This window comes from Tursiops truncatus, chromosome 7 (assembly GCF_011762595.2).
Source record: "Tursiops truncatus isolate mTurTru1 chromosome 7, mTurTru1.mat.Y, whole genome shotgun sequence".
NCBI lineage: Eukaryota > Metazoa > Chordata > Mammalia > Artiodactyla > Delphinidae > Tursiops > Tursiops truncatus.
The window spans coordinates 93,517,181-93,530,976 of NC_047040.1; the positions used below are offsets into that span (position 1 = coordinate 93,517,181).

The following is a 13,796-nucleotide window of genomic DNA, read 5'->3' on the forward strand; positions in this document are numbered from 1 at the left end:
AACATGTTCTGAGGCTCCAACAATATGTGTGCATTTGAGAAACACAACTCATTCTCTTAATGTGTGAAAATAACAATAGTTAATATTTAACATATTGATACATACTATGTGTTAGGCACAATGTGAGAGGCTTTACATACTTCATCTCTAATCCTCACAACTCCGTGAGTTAAGCATAACCACCCCCATTTTTATAGATGAGGAAACTGAACTGAGGCTCATAGAGGGTCCTGCAGCTATTAAGAGAATACAGATGCCTCCTACATTTCATCACCCTTTCTGTACATAAGCACGTGAGATCTGAAAGCATTATAGTAATTTATCAATTACCCCAAACAAGTTTTAGAAAATGCTATGCTGAGTAATGTATGCTATGGGTACTTTTTGGGGGGAGCTGAGGGGACTCACCCTTCAGGTTATACTCAGGGTTTCATTTTTTTAATTCTAACACACCATCCAAATTTCTTTCAGGTCCTGAATCTGTGGATCTATGTCAATTCTCTATCTAGGTATATTAGTTATGGACTATGGAAGATCATTAAACCATTTTAGTCTCTCAGACCCTGAAGAAATGGTCCAATGCTTAGTCAAAACTCAGCTATTTCTTCAGAACCCAAGTTTATTTCTGGTAACAAGTAAGCCTCAGGACTGGGCCCGGGGTTTTACCTCTGATTACAGACATGTCTACAACAAATTATAGAATCCATTATTTAAGAACATATTCACCCCCACAAAGAAGCAAGGGCTGAGAAGATGAGCACTCAATCAACGCGTGAGAAAGAAGCATTCCCTTTCAAATATGGCCAAATATGTCAAATTTTGTTAGCATTCCCTCTCAAATATGGCCAAATATGTCAAATTCTGTTAAGCTGAGGTGTGTCCAATTAACCTAGTCACACTGGTATCCTACTATGTTAAATATCACACAGATTTTACTGTTTCAAATATTACAAGTAGGTGGGCTGCCAGTTTGACTTTAACCATCTTTTCATTATTCCAAAGTTCTTGTAATCATAGACATTTAGGCTAAAGGAGAGGGTTTTCTTCAGAATTACAATCAGGCAAACCCATAACCTCAGAGATATATACATACATGCATATACATATATACAAATATACACATATATATATACACACACACAGTTTTTTTTTTTCACGAAAATCGTATTAGAAAAATCATCTGCTATTTACTAAGCTCTCTTTGTCTTTTACTTAGTTGACTTGCTACCCCAATTATACGCGGGACCTGATAGCCTCAACAGTTTGTTTCTGCATAAGAGCAGAGGCACCCTCCTCTGCACCTAGCAACAAAAAAAGAGAGCGAGGAAAAACTTCAATCACACAAGAATCTGGGGGGCAGGGCCTAAGGCTCACCCATAATGTGTGTAAATCTGATCCCCGAAGTCCGTGGCACTGACAGTCATTCAACTTTCTTTGTAATATTCCCATTGTGCTTTTTCTGGTACCACACGCAAAATGCACCACCTAACATTTCACCAAACGGTCGGAATGCCTTACTTCCTTTCTAAAAATTCTCGGGGTGCAAGGCCGGGGGTGACGGCCGTGGGGTGGGCCGGGGAGCCTGAGGCACCGGCGCCAGCCACCCGGGAGAGCAGAGCCACGCACGGCACCCGCTCCGGGCAGGCCTGCTGTGGCTGGTTCCCGAGTCCCTAGGGCTGCAAAAGCAAGCAGCAGCAGCCATGGCAGGGACTTGGGAACCTTTCCCCTGCCTCCTCCGCTAGGCCTCGAGGGGTTTGCTTTTCACATGGCCCCCGGGTGGGGGCGGTGGGCACAAGGTACTGGATGCAGATGCAGTCGCAGCCGCAGCGGCGGGCCAGGAGAGCCGGGGCTCCCTCGGAACCCGACCTCCCAGCGAGGCTGGCAGCCGCAGCACCTCGGCGGGGCCCTGACTGGAGCGCCGACCGCTCGGCGGGGAAGGCCACCTTCGCACACACCACATCTTCTCCCCTGACTGCCTCCTTCTCCGTTAGCGCTACCGGTTGGCGGGCGGGGGAGGGGAGCGAAGCGCGTTATTCCCGGGGAGCTGGAGGGGGGAAGGGAGGGCATCTCTTACCCGCGTTACTGAGGAGGAGGAGAAGGAGGAGGCGGTTGGAGCGCGGCGCGGCGGGGCGACGGCGGGGCTGGGTGGGTGCAAGTAAGAGTCTTACGAAAGGGAATTAACCCCATCACCAGCCCGGACACCGGCTCCAGCGGCAGCCACGGCTGGCAAAATCCCGCCCCTTCCCACCACGCACTAGCCCCGCCTCTTCGTTCTCTTTGAGGGACAGTAGACAAATCATAGGTTGTACATCCTCGGAGTGACATGAGGATCATCCAATCACGCCTGAACAAACTGCCTTCTCTCCACCCCTTCATCTCCTCCCGGGCCGCGGGAGAGCCAGGACAAGTCTTTCTCCACCCACAAGGGAAAAAGAGCCAATCGGCTGTAAGTATCCGCCCTTGAAGGACGCAAAGGACAACCAATGATAAACCTAAGAGGACAGCCATTTTGCCCACTTGTAAAAGAGGCACCTTTTCCCACGAGTCGGAGCCCGAGGTGGGGGAGTTCTGGAAGTTTTTATTGACCTGGAGGTATTGGAAAGACAAACATATTTTTTCAAGGAGTATTTATATTGCTTTATAGGAGTAAAGGAAAATTTTCGTCCTCCATGTGGTGGGAAGTGGGGACTGCTGCTTAAGGACTTGGCTCCTCCCCTCAGCAGTAACAGGCTCTAAGCCGAACACCTGGTTCTCCAGCCTCAGCGAGGAAAGGCGGGGTGATTGCCCTCTTCGGCTTGCAGCCGACTACAGTTCCCAGCGTGCTTTGCCTCCGCCCATTTCAGCTCATCCGTTTGCTTCCCGCGAGGCCTGACGGGAATTGTAGTTCTTGGGCGGTACCCACGCCGCCTCATTGGCCAATGAGAAAGGACAAACTTTTGAATGATTTGGAGTTTGGGGCGGGGAAGTAGTCGCAGGGCTGTGGTGAAGCCTTTTCACCAACCTAGCAGAAGAGAGAAGGGTTACAAGCGAAAGGTAGTCGAGGAAGAGTTTTCTAAGAACGCCGTAGGAGTTTTAGATTCCTGGTATTTAGACTCTCTTACTTTCAGTTTGTGTCTTTGAAGTGACTTCCGCTTTGCGGCGGACACAGGCCAAACCTGTGGCGGGAGTTGGAGATTCTGCAGCGAATACACCAGGTGTGGCCGTCTGGGAGCGGCGTGGCGGGCAAGTTGGTAGTTTCTTACGTGAGAGATAGTTGAATGGAATTTAATTGCATTTTAATTAAGAGTGGGTGAAATGGGATGGGGGGAGGGTAGTTCCCAAGTCCAGAATGCCATGCTCCACCGCACTCTTCACTCCCCGAGTCTCACTTTTTTTGTCTTTTGAGTTGCTCAGGATTAGACTGCACCCATATATTTGTGGAGGGTGCCTCTAAAACCTTCACGTCTTCAGTTTGACTAAAAAGAACCGGTTCAGAAGTTCTGAGCTAACTCCTCCCACTCTTACAAACCAATTTGTAAAGTCTGGTTCGAAGGAGAAACGCTACAGAAGGGCTCATGATTGATAAGAATCGTCCCATTCTTTTTTTGGTTTGTTTGTTTTTAATGTAAAGCATACATTAAACAAGTGTCGACAGGTCATTAGAAAGACGTTGGAGCCAAAAGCCTAACAAGCTTAGCACGTTAGGCCCTGGTTTATGCCCCCCCCCCCCCCCCCCGCCGTCGGGTGACAAAGTTGAGTGTGTTTTTACTGTTGGACGTTCCGTTTGAGGTTGCTTGGGAAACTCATTGAACAAAAGAGATGCAGGTGTTATCAGGAAAGGCCTTCCCTCCCCAAACCTGATGGCTCTCATTTTAAACTCTTGCCAATCATTTTGACTGAGACTTTCTCAGATAAATTCTAACTCAATTTTCCCTGCGGTTTCACTAAGACTTTCTCTTAGAAATCATCTTGTAAATATTTATTGAGCACTTATACTGTATTAGGCACTATGCCAGACTTTGCGGGGAGAGCAGTGCCAAAAAGACAGGCTCCTCGTCCAAAAGTAGTGAGGAAAACAGGCCAAACAAAATGAATCGTAGTGTTACTTGTTCTTCTAATCTCTCTCTAAACTAAGTCAAATCTTCATTAGTCATGTTTTGTAGTTACTTTTTCCATTCTACTTGTGGACTGAAATAAGCATATTTTCTTTATTTTTTTAAATTGAAGCACTAATAAGTCTGTGTCCTATACTCATGAGTTGTGTTTATGCATCAACTAGATGGTAAATTTTATGTTGTAATCCTTCTAGATATAGGAATGTAATCATACATTTCAGCCACAGTGTTCTGGTTCCACCAAAGAAAGTGTTGACTCTTGCTTTTTAATGCAGCTGGGAATTTCATACAATTAAACAGAAGAGTCTTATATAAATGCTTATTTTTTTTTGTCGTGAGGGCTTCTAGTGTAAATCAAGTCAATAAATAGTAATGGCCATCATTTTATTGAGTGTTTCCTCTGAGCCAGGAATGGTGTTAAGTGCTTTCAGTACATGTTCCCTTCAGCAATGGGCAAGTATTGTTCTGTGATGTTTTATACTTGAAGAAGTTGGAGTTCAGTGAAGTTCAATAAGACTTAAAAAAATTTTTATTGTGGTACAGTTGATTTAAAATGTTGTGTTTGTTACTACCATATAGCACAGTGCATCAGTCATACATATACATATATCCACTCTTTTTTAGGTTCTTTCCCCATATACGTCATTACAGAGTATTTAATAGAGTTCCCTGTGCTATACAGTACGTCCTTATTAGTTATCTATTTTATATATAGTGGTATGTATATCAATCCTGATCTCCCAGTTTATCCCTCCCCACCCTGAATAAGACTTTAAGGCCTTGATTAGAAAATTTTGGAACTGAGATTCATATCCAGATCTGTCTCATTCCTGAGCTCTTAACCACTGCTGATTTCTGCCTCTCAAATATTTATTGATCCCCCAATATGTGCCAGGCATATAGTGAGAAATGTGAAATTCCATCCTAGGATTCTGGAACCAGTGGTGGCAGTCACTTCCTCTTTTGAGCTATCCTTTGGCATCACCTAATACATACTCATTGTATTTAAAAATACAGGAAAATATAAAAAAGAAAGTAATCTGTATTCCTGTTAAAGATACGACTATTAAATCTTGCTGAATATCCTTACAGATCCCTAATAGGTACAGACGTGTGTATGAGTAGTATAATACTACTTTGCTCTTTTTTAAAAAAAATATTTATTTATTTTGGCTGCGCTGGGTCTTAGTTGCAGCATTCAGGATCTTCGTTGCCTTGTGAGGGATCTTCATTGCATCCTGCAGGATCTAGTTCCCTGACCAGGGATTGAACCTGGGTCCCCTGCATTGTGAGTGTGGAGTCTTAACCGCTGGACCACCAGGGAAGTCCCCTACTTTGCTCTTTTTGTAAACTGTTTTTGACTCAAAAATAGGCTGTGGATATGACTGAAAATCAGTAGCTTTTTAAAAAATAAATTTATTTATTTTATTTATTTATTTTTAGCTGCGTTGGGTCTTCGTTGATGCGTGCAGGCTTTCTCTAGTTGTGGTGAATGGGGGCTACTCTTCGTTGCAGTGCTCGGGCTTCTCATTGCGGTGGCTTCTTTTGTTGCAGAGCACGGGCTCTAGGCGTGCAGGCTTTAATAGTTGTGGCACGCGGGCTCTAGAGCGCAGGCTCAGTAGTTGTGGCGCACGGGCCTGCATTGGCAGGCGGATTCTTAACCACTGTGCCACCAGGGAAGTCCTCAATATCAGTTTTGATGGCTCTCTGGCATTACATTGTATGTTTCTAACATAACCAGTTCCTAGCTGATGGATATTTACATTATTTTTGATTAACTTCTTTTTTGATTGTGCTAAAAAATATATAAACTTTACCATCTTAACCAATTGTAAGAGTACAGAACAGTAGTGTTAAGTATATGCACCTTGTCATGCAACAGATCTCTGGAACCTTTTCATCTTGCAAAACTGAGACTCTGTACTCGTTGATCAACAACTTTTCTTTTCCTGCCTCCTGCAGCCCTGGCAACCACCATTCTACTTTCTGTTTTCTAAGAGTTTGACTTTAGATGCCGCATATAAATGGAATCATGTAGTATTTGTCCTTCTGTGACTGGGTTATTTCACTTAGCGTCATGCCCTCATTGTTCATTCATGTTGTGGCATATGACAGGACTTCCTTTTTTTTTTTAAGGCTGAATTAATATTCCATTGTTTGTATACACCATATTTTATTTATCCATTCATCTGCCAGTGAACATTTAGGTTGCTTCCACTTCTTGGCTATTGTGAATAATGCTGCAGTGAATGGGTGCGTATATCTCTTCAAGATATGTTTTTAGTTCTTTTGGATATAGGTGTTCTTTCGGATATATGTATATACGTATGTATACTTCTGGGTGTATATATATATATATATATATATATATACACACATGTATTATTCACTTATTTTTGTCTGCGTTGGGTCTCCTTTGCTGTGCATGGGCTTTCTCTAGTTGCGGCGAGAAGGGGCTACTCTTCGTTGTGGTGTGCAGGCTTCTTGTTGTGGTGGCTTCTCTTGTTGCGGAGCACGGGCTCTAGGCACGCGGGCTTCAGTAGTTGTGGCACGAGGGCTCAGTAGTTGTGGCTCACAGGCTCTTGAGCGCAGACTCAGTAGCTGTGGCACACAGGCTTAGTTGCTCCGTGGCATGTGGGATCTTCCCAGACCAGGAATCGAACCTATGTCTCCTGCATTGGCAGGCGGATTCTTAACCACTGTGCCACCAGGGAAGTCCCGATATATACATGTATATACATGTACACGTACATGTATATGTATACTTCTGGGTATGTATATACACGTATGTATACCCAGAAGTAGGATTGCTGGATCAATTATTAACTTTTAAAAGCAATGCTGTCATGAACACCATTTTTGTATGTTTGCCTGATTATCCCTTAAATCTAACTTTTTAGAAATAGTATTATTTAGTGTTATTTATTAATACAATACTCTGTAATTCCTAAATTGCTCTACAGAAAGGTTATGCCTATTTTCTTTCCTAACAGTGTGTGAGAGCACCTGTTTCCCATCTTTTATTCTATCCAGTATGATTGTGAAAAGTGATCCCTCATTTATTTAATTCTGTCTAGTTGAATTCTGTTTATGTTGAGCATCTTTTATGTGTATATTGTCCATTGTTGTCTACTCTTTTTTTTTAATAAATTTATTTATGTATTTATTTTTGGCTGGGTTGGGTCTTCGTTTCTGTGCGAGGGTTTTCTCCAGTTGCAGCGAACGGGGGCCACTCTTCATCGCGGCGCGCAGGCCTCTCACTGTCGTGGCCTCTCCTGTTGCGGAGCACAGGCTCCAGACTTGCAGGCTCAGTAGTTGTGGCTCACGGGCTTAGTTGCTTCGCGGCATGTGGGATCTTCCCAGACCAGGGCTCGAACCTGCGTCCCCTGCATTGGCAGGCAGATTCCCAACCACTGCGCCAGCAGGGAAGCCCTGTTGTCTACTCTTTTGAATAGACTGTTTTTATCTATCATAGTCCCTTAGTAATTTTAAAGAAATTACTTCCTAGGTTTTTAACTCCTTGTCATGTATTTTGCCTTTATTCTCATTTTGAAATTTGTCTTTTTAACTTTTTAATGCTGTTTTTCTATGACATAGTGTAAATTATTTTAGTGTCGAAATTTATGTCTTTTCCCTTAGGGTTTCTAGATTATTTGTGATGCTTAGAAAAAGCTTTATGATGATTAGAAGTAGATAATAAAACATAATATGTATATATAATTTTTATTTGTTGTTACATTTGGTTTCACAATATATATACACTTGGTTTTGTTTGGATTCTCTACTCTTTCATTGTTCTGTCTTTTCTGTGACTTGTACCATACCCATTTTCTTAATTTCTATAACTTGATAGTATGTTTTGATATCTGGCATGTGTGGTGTGCTTCCACTTTTTTAGACATTGTCTTGTCCCTTGTCACATTTTCTTGTATTTTGGTGTCATTTTGTCAAATTAAAAACAAACATCTGAAAGAAACAAAAGAAAACAAAAGAAACATCTGAAAGAAACAAAACAAAACAAACATCTGCACTTTTATTTTTTAAATTTTTTGGCTGCTTCGCGTAGCTTGCCAGATTTAGTTCCCCAACCAGGGATTAAACCCGCGCCCCCTGCAGTGGAAGCGCGGAGTCTTAACCACTGCACCACCAGGGAAGTCCCAATATCTGCACTTTTATATTTTAACAAAATACAAATTTAACTTTATATAGATATGAAATACTACTTAAAGGCAATACAGAATTTTTCTTAGTACGGTCAGTGTTCAATGAGGCATTCTGTGCTTTGTTAAAACATGTTTTTATTACAGAGTTGAAGGTAAATGGTGACAGTTTAAGAGCACATCTAATTTTTTAAATTATATAATCATGTTTTAGGGCTTCCCTGGTGGCGCAGTGGTTGAGAGTCCGCCTGCCGATGCAGGGGACACGGGTTTGTGCCCTGGTCCAGGAGGATCCCACATGCCGCAGAGAGGCTGGGCCTGTGAGCCATGGCCGCTGAGCCTGCGCGTCTGGAGCCTGTGCTGCGCAATGGGAGAGGCCACAACAATGAGAGGCCCGCATACCGCAAAAAAAAAACAAAAAAATTATATAATCACTTTTTATACAGAGACTAACATTTTGTAGGTGGCTTTCTGTAGGACCTGCTGACTTCTGGATTCTTATCTCTATTTATAACTGCTTATTCCACTGTACCTCATAGCCTTTTCAGAGTACTTCAAATTCATCATATCCCCTAAATCTATTCCTCTTCTCTTCTCCTTTCCTCTCTATCTCAGTTGTTTATTTGGTCAAGAAATATTAACCATCTACTATGAGAGGTATTAGATAATGGTCAAGAGGATGGGATCCAGGCTGCCTAGGCTTAATTGTGCTTTCTGCCTTGTACTACTTGAGTGACCATAGGCAGATTACTTTATCAGGTGTCTTTGTTTCCTTATCTGTAAAATTGAGATAAAAGAAGTCATAGGCCATTATGAGGCTTAAATGACTTAATATATGTAAAACACCTGAAATAGTGCCTGGTACTTAGTAAGTGTATGTTGGGTTTTGTTTGTTTGTTTTATTTTTAGTAGAATAAGTAACTTTTTCAATATATTAATCTCCGATAAATCTCATTCCTATGTACAGAAATTTCAAGTTTGTAAAGTATAATTCTTTGGTTCTATAATGGAACATTAATTAAGACAAATTACTTTTAAAACACATCACTTTCAACCAGAATAAAAAGGGTTTTGTTAATATTGTTTCTGTTGACCTGGCTGATGCTAGAGTACTGAAGTAAAACAGTGTTAAACAGGACATTTGTGGTCCTTGACATTATGAAGGCATTCTAATAGGAGGGAGTAAACAGATGAAAATAATTGCCAATCGCAGTTAAGTGCTTAAAGGAAACGAATTGATATTAAGGAAAATGTAGGAGAGTCCAGTTGGGAACTACTGCAGTATTCCAGTTGAGCACTGATGGCTTGGGGTTGGTGATGGCAATGGAACTGGAAAGAACTGAATAGATTTGAGATATATTGGGGGAATAATTAATAATAAGTGGATGTAATTTGGTGGTTAAGAAGCAGAAATCAAGAATGAACTCAGGTTGCTGGTTTGAGTAACTTGCAGGGTTGCACTGTTACTGAGAGATTTGGTCACGGAGCACACAATTTGGTAGAGAAATCAAGACTTTGGTTTTGGACATTTAGGCTAGAAGTGTCTATGTATGGTCAGGCCACTAGAAGTATGGTCAGGCCACTTAAGATGGTTGTTCTCTTGCTCTCTGTACGTCCCCTGCTCCATCCCTGCATGCTTCACCTACACTCAACTCACCTGACTGACCTTCCTGTGAGTATTTCCCCCAGGCCCCAGCTAGTGATTGTTCTTATCAAAGGGGCAGTGAGGGGCGCGCCAGTAGTGGGACTGGTTTCCTTGGTAGCTAATGCCCCCACCTGCATCAATTCCCCTATAACTGGTAATCTCCCCTAACCCCTGGGAGCGATTACTGCCACCTTGTCCTGCCCACCTTGCACTGTAGACTATTGCTCCAGGACCCTGCTTCAGACATGTAAACTCCCCCATCGATTAAACCACTGATGCCTCTGTTGCTGACTCCAGGCTCTTTCTTCGGTCTTAAAGCTGGGCAAGTGCAGACCTTGTAGGCCTGCCAGGTGCAGCCCAACACTTTGAGATTTTCAAAATGTCAGGTAGGTAATTAGATGTAGGAGTCTGAAGCTAAAGAGATTATAAATTGTACTACGTGGACTATTTGTGGTAGCCTTCGAAAAGGTTGTCCATTCTTCCAAATTTGACAAGGTAATCTTTGTAAAGTAGCAACTTGGTTAAACTCTGGAAAAGGCTTCCAATTTCTTACAGACTAAAGTCCAAACTCTTTTTAGCATGGCATATGAGAACCTCCCTGACCTGACCTGTTTTTACTTCTTTACCATTTATCACAAAGCATCTTATTTTTTAGCTATACTAAACTGCTTAGTATTTTCTGAAACTGTGGTATTGGAAGTATGGCTTCTTTCTCCCTAGAATATCCTTATCTTTATTCTCCACCGGCAAATTCCATTCTTCCTTCAAGTTTCAATTTAAGAGTTACATCAGATATTTAAATAAGGTGTACTATGTTCCAAGCATTTTTTCTCCTAACTGAAGCCTTCTTTGATTGCTTGCTACCTTAGAGGATTCAACACTCCCACTTATGTGTGGTATTCTTATGCATACTTCTTTCATGTGTGCTTATTGCCTTGTGTTGCAATTATTTGTTTATAACTCTTATTTTCATCTTAGATTTAGCTGGAAGGTAGGCTACAATGACACAAATTCATCTTTGTTTACCTGGTACTCTCTGTGATACCTATTATATGCCTAGTACGTAATAGATACTCAATAATTAGTTGTTGAATGAGTGATTTTAAGAGGCAGTGTTGCTTAATAGCAAAAATTCAGACTTTTACGTTACTAACTGGTGATAACTTATTTAATATCTTTGAACCTCAATTTTCTTGTCCTTAATGTGAGGATAATGATACTTATCTTTCTCAGTTGTTTTGGGAATTACAGGAGATTTCCTAAAATTTCCCAGTGTACTGCCTCACAGAAAGAGATCAGTCAATAAGTGGGAGTTATTTTATCATTATTCTAAAAACAGTTGCCTGTAGAATGAAAGACTCTAGGGTCCTTGCTTTTTTTCTTCTTTATTTTTTCCCTTTTATTTATTTATTTTTTAATCGAGGTATAGTTGTTTAACAATGTTGTGTTAGTTTCTACTGCACAGCAAAGTGGAGTTCCCTGTGCTATACAGCAGATTCTTTTTTTTTAATTTAATTTTATTTATTTTACATACAGCACGTTCTTATTAGTTATGTGTTTTATACATATTAGTGTATATATGTCAATCCCAATCTCCCAATTCATCCCACCACTACCACACCCACCCCGCCACTTTGCCCCTTTGGTGTCCATACGTTTGTTCTCTACATCTGTGTCTCTGTTTCTCCCTGCAAACCGGTTCATCTGTACCATTTTTCTAGGTTCCACATATATGCGTTAATATACGATATTTGTTTTTCTCTTTCAGACTTACTTCACTCTGTATGACAGTCTCTAGATCCATCCACGTCTCTACAAATGACCCAATTTCATTCCTTTCTATGGCTGAGTAATATTCCATTGTATATATGTACCACATCTTCTTTATCCATTTGTCTGTCGATGGGCATTTAGGTTGCTTCCATGACCTGGCTATTGTAAACAGTGCTGCAATGAACATTGGGGTGCATGTGTCTTTTTGAATTATGGTTTTCTATGGGTATATGCCCAGTACTGCGATTGCTGGGTCATATGGTAATTCTATTTATAGTTTTTTAAAGAACCTCCATATTGTGCTCCATAGTGGCTGTATCCATTTACATTCCCACCAACAGTGCAAGAGGGTTCCCAATTCTCCAAACCCTCTCCAGCATTTGTTGTTGGTAGATTTTCTGATGATGCCCATTCACCTGGTGTGAGGTGATACCTCACTGTAGTTTTGATTTGCATTTCTCTAATAATTAGTGATGTTGAGCAGGTTTTCATGTGCTTCTTGGCCATCTCTATGTCTTCTTCGGAGAAATGTCTATTTAGGTCTTCTGCCCATTTTAGGATTGAGTTGTTTGTTTTTTTAATATTGAGCTGCATGAGCTGTTTATATATTTTGGAGATTAATCCTTTGTCTGTTGATTCGTTTGCAAATATTTTCTCCCATTCTGAGGGTTGTCTTTTTGTCTTGTTTGTAGTTTCCTTTGCTTTGCAAAAGTTTTTAAGTTTCATTAGGTCCCATTAGTTTACTTTTGTTTTTATTTCCATTACTCTAGGAGGTGGGTCAAAAAAGGTCTTGCTGTGATTTATGTCAAAGAGTGGTCTTCCTATGTTTTCCTCTAAGAGTTTTATAGTGTCCGGTCTTACATTTAGGTCTCTAATCCAATTTTTTTTTTTTTTTTTACATCTTTATTGGAGTATAATTGCTTTACAATGGTGTGTTAGTTTCTGCTTTATGACAAAGTGAATCAGTTATACATATGTTCCCATATCTCTTCCCTCTTGCGTCTTCCTCCCTCCCACCCTCCCTATCCCACCCCTCCAGGCGGTCACAAAGCAGGGAGCTGATCTCCCTGTTCTATGCTGCTGCTTCCCACTAGCTATCTACCTTACGTTTGGTAGTGTATATATGTCCATGCCTCTCTCTCGCTTTGTCACAGCTTACCCTTCCCCCTCCCCATATCCTCAAGTCCATTCTCTAGTAGGTCTGTGTCTTTATTCCTGTCTTACCCCTAGGTATTTCATGACATATTTTTTCCCTTAAATTCCATATATATGTGTTAGCATACGGTATTTGTCTTTCTCTTTCTGACTTACTTCACTCTGTATGACAGACTCTAGGTCTATCCACCTCATTACAAATAGCTCAGTTTCGTTTCTTTTTATGGCTGAGTAATACTCCGTTGTATATATGTGCCACATCTTCTTTATCCATTCATCTGATGATGGACACTTAAGTTGTTTCCATCTCCGGGCTTTTGTAAATAGAGCTGCAATGAACATTTTGGTACATGAGTCTTTTTGAATTATGGTTTTATCAGGGTATATGCCCAGTAGTGGGATTGCTGGGTCATATGGTAGTTCTATTTGTAGTTTTTTAAGGAACCTCCATACTGTTCTCCATAGTGGCTGTACCAATTCACATTCCCACCATTAGTGCAAGAGTGTTCCCTTTTCTGCACACCGTCTCCAGCATTTATTGTTTCTAGATTTTTTGATGATGGCCATTCTGACTTATGTGAGATGATATCTCATTGTCGTTTTGATTTGCATTTCTCTAATAATTAATGATGTTCAGCATTCTTTCATGTGTTTGTTGGCAGTCTGTATGTCTTCTTTGGAGAAATGTCTATTTAGGTCTTCTGCCCATTTTTGGATTGGGTTGTTTGTTTCTTGTTATTGAGCTGCATGAGCTGCTTATAAATTTTGGAAATTAATCCTTTGTCAGTTGCTTCATATGCAAATATTTTCTCCCATTCTGAGGGTTGTCTTTTGGCCTTGTTTATATTTTACTTTGCTGTGCAAAAGCTTTGAAGTTTCATTAGGTCCCATTTGTTTATTTTTATTTCCATTTCTCTAGGAGGTGGGTCAAAAAGGATCTTGCTGTGATTTATGTCATAGAGTGTTCTG

The 13,796-nt window shown here is 41.1% G+C and overlaps 1 protein-coding gene and 1 non-coding gene across 8 annotated transcripts in view; one reads left to right on the forward strand and one right to left on the reverse strand.

Annotated features, from left to right (window-relative positions):
- The first annotated feature begins 2,571 nt into the window (after positions 1-2,571).
- The window catches only part of ZRANB3 (zinc finger RANBP2-type containing 3), a 228,935-nt gene continuing 217,710 nt past the window's right edge, over positions 2,572-13,796 (forward strand). For 3 of the 7 annotated variants that reach the window (XM_033860228.2, XM_073807756.1, XM_033860227.2), the window contains exon 1: positions 2,957-3,194. The gene's annotated coding sequence lies outside the window, so the exon portion shown is untranslated. Of the gene's footprint in view, positions 2,593-2,956; positions 3,223-13,796 lie in introns of those variants that run through there. The other 4 variants (XM_073807755.1, XM_073807753.1, XM_033860226.2 and 1 more) reach the window with 4 other exon arrangements.
- Positions 5,346-5,418, reverse strand: TRNAV-CAC (transfer RNA valine (anticodon CAC)). The gene has a single exon. It is a non-coding gene; the product is annotated as a tRNA-Val (tRNA).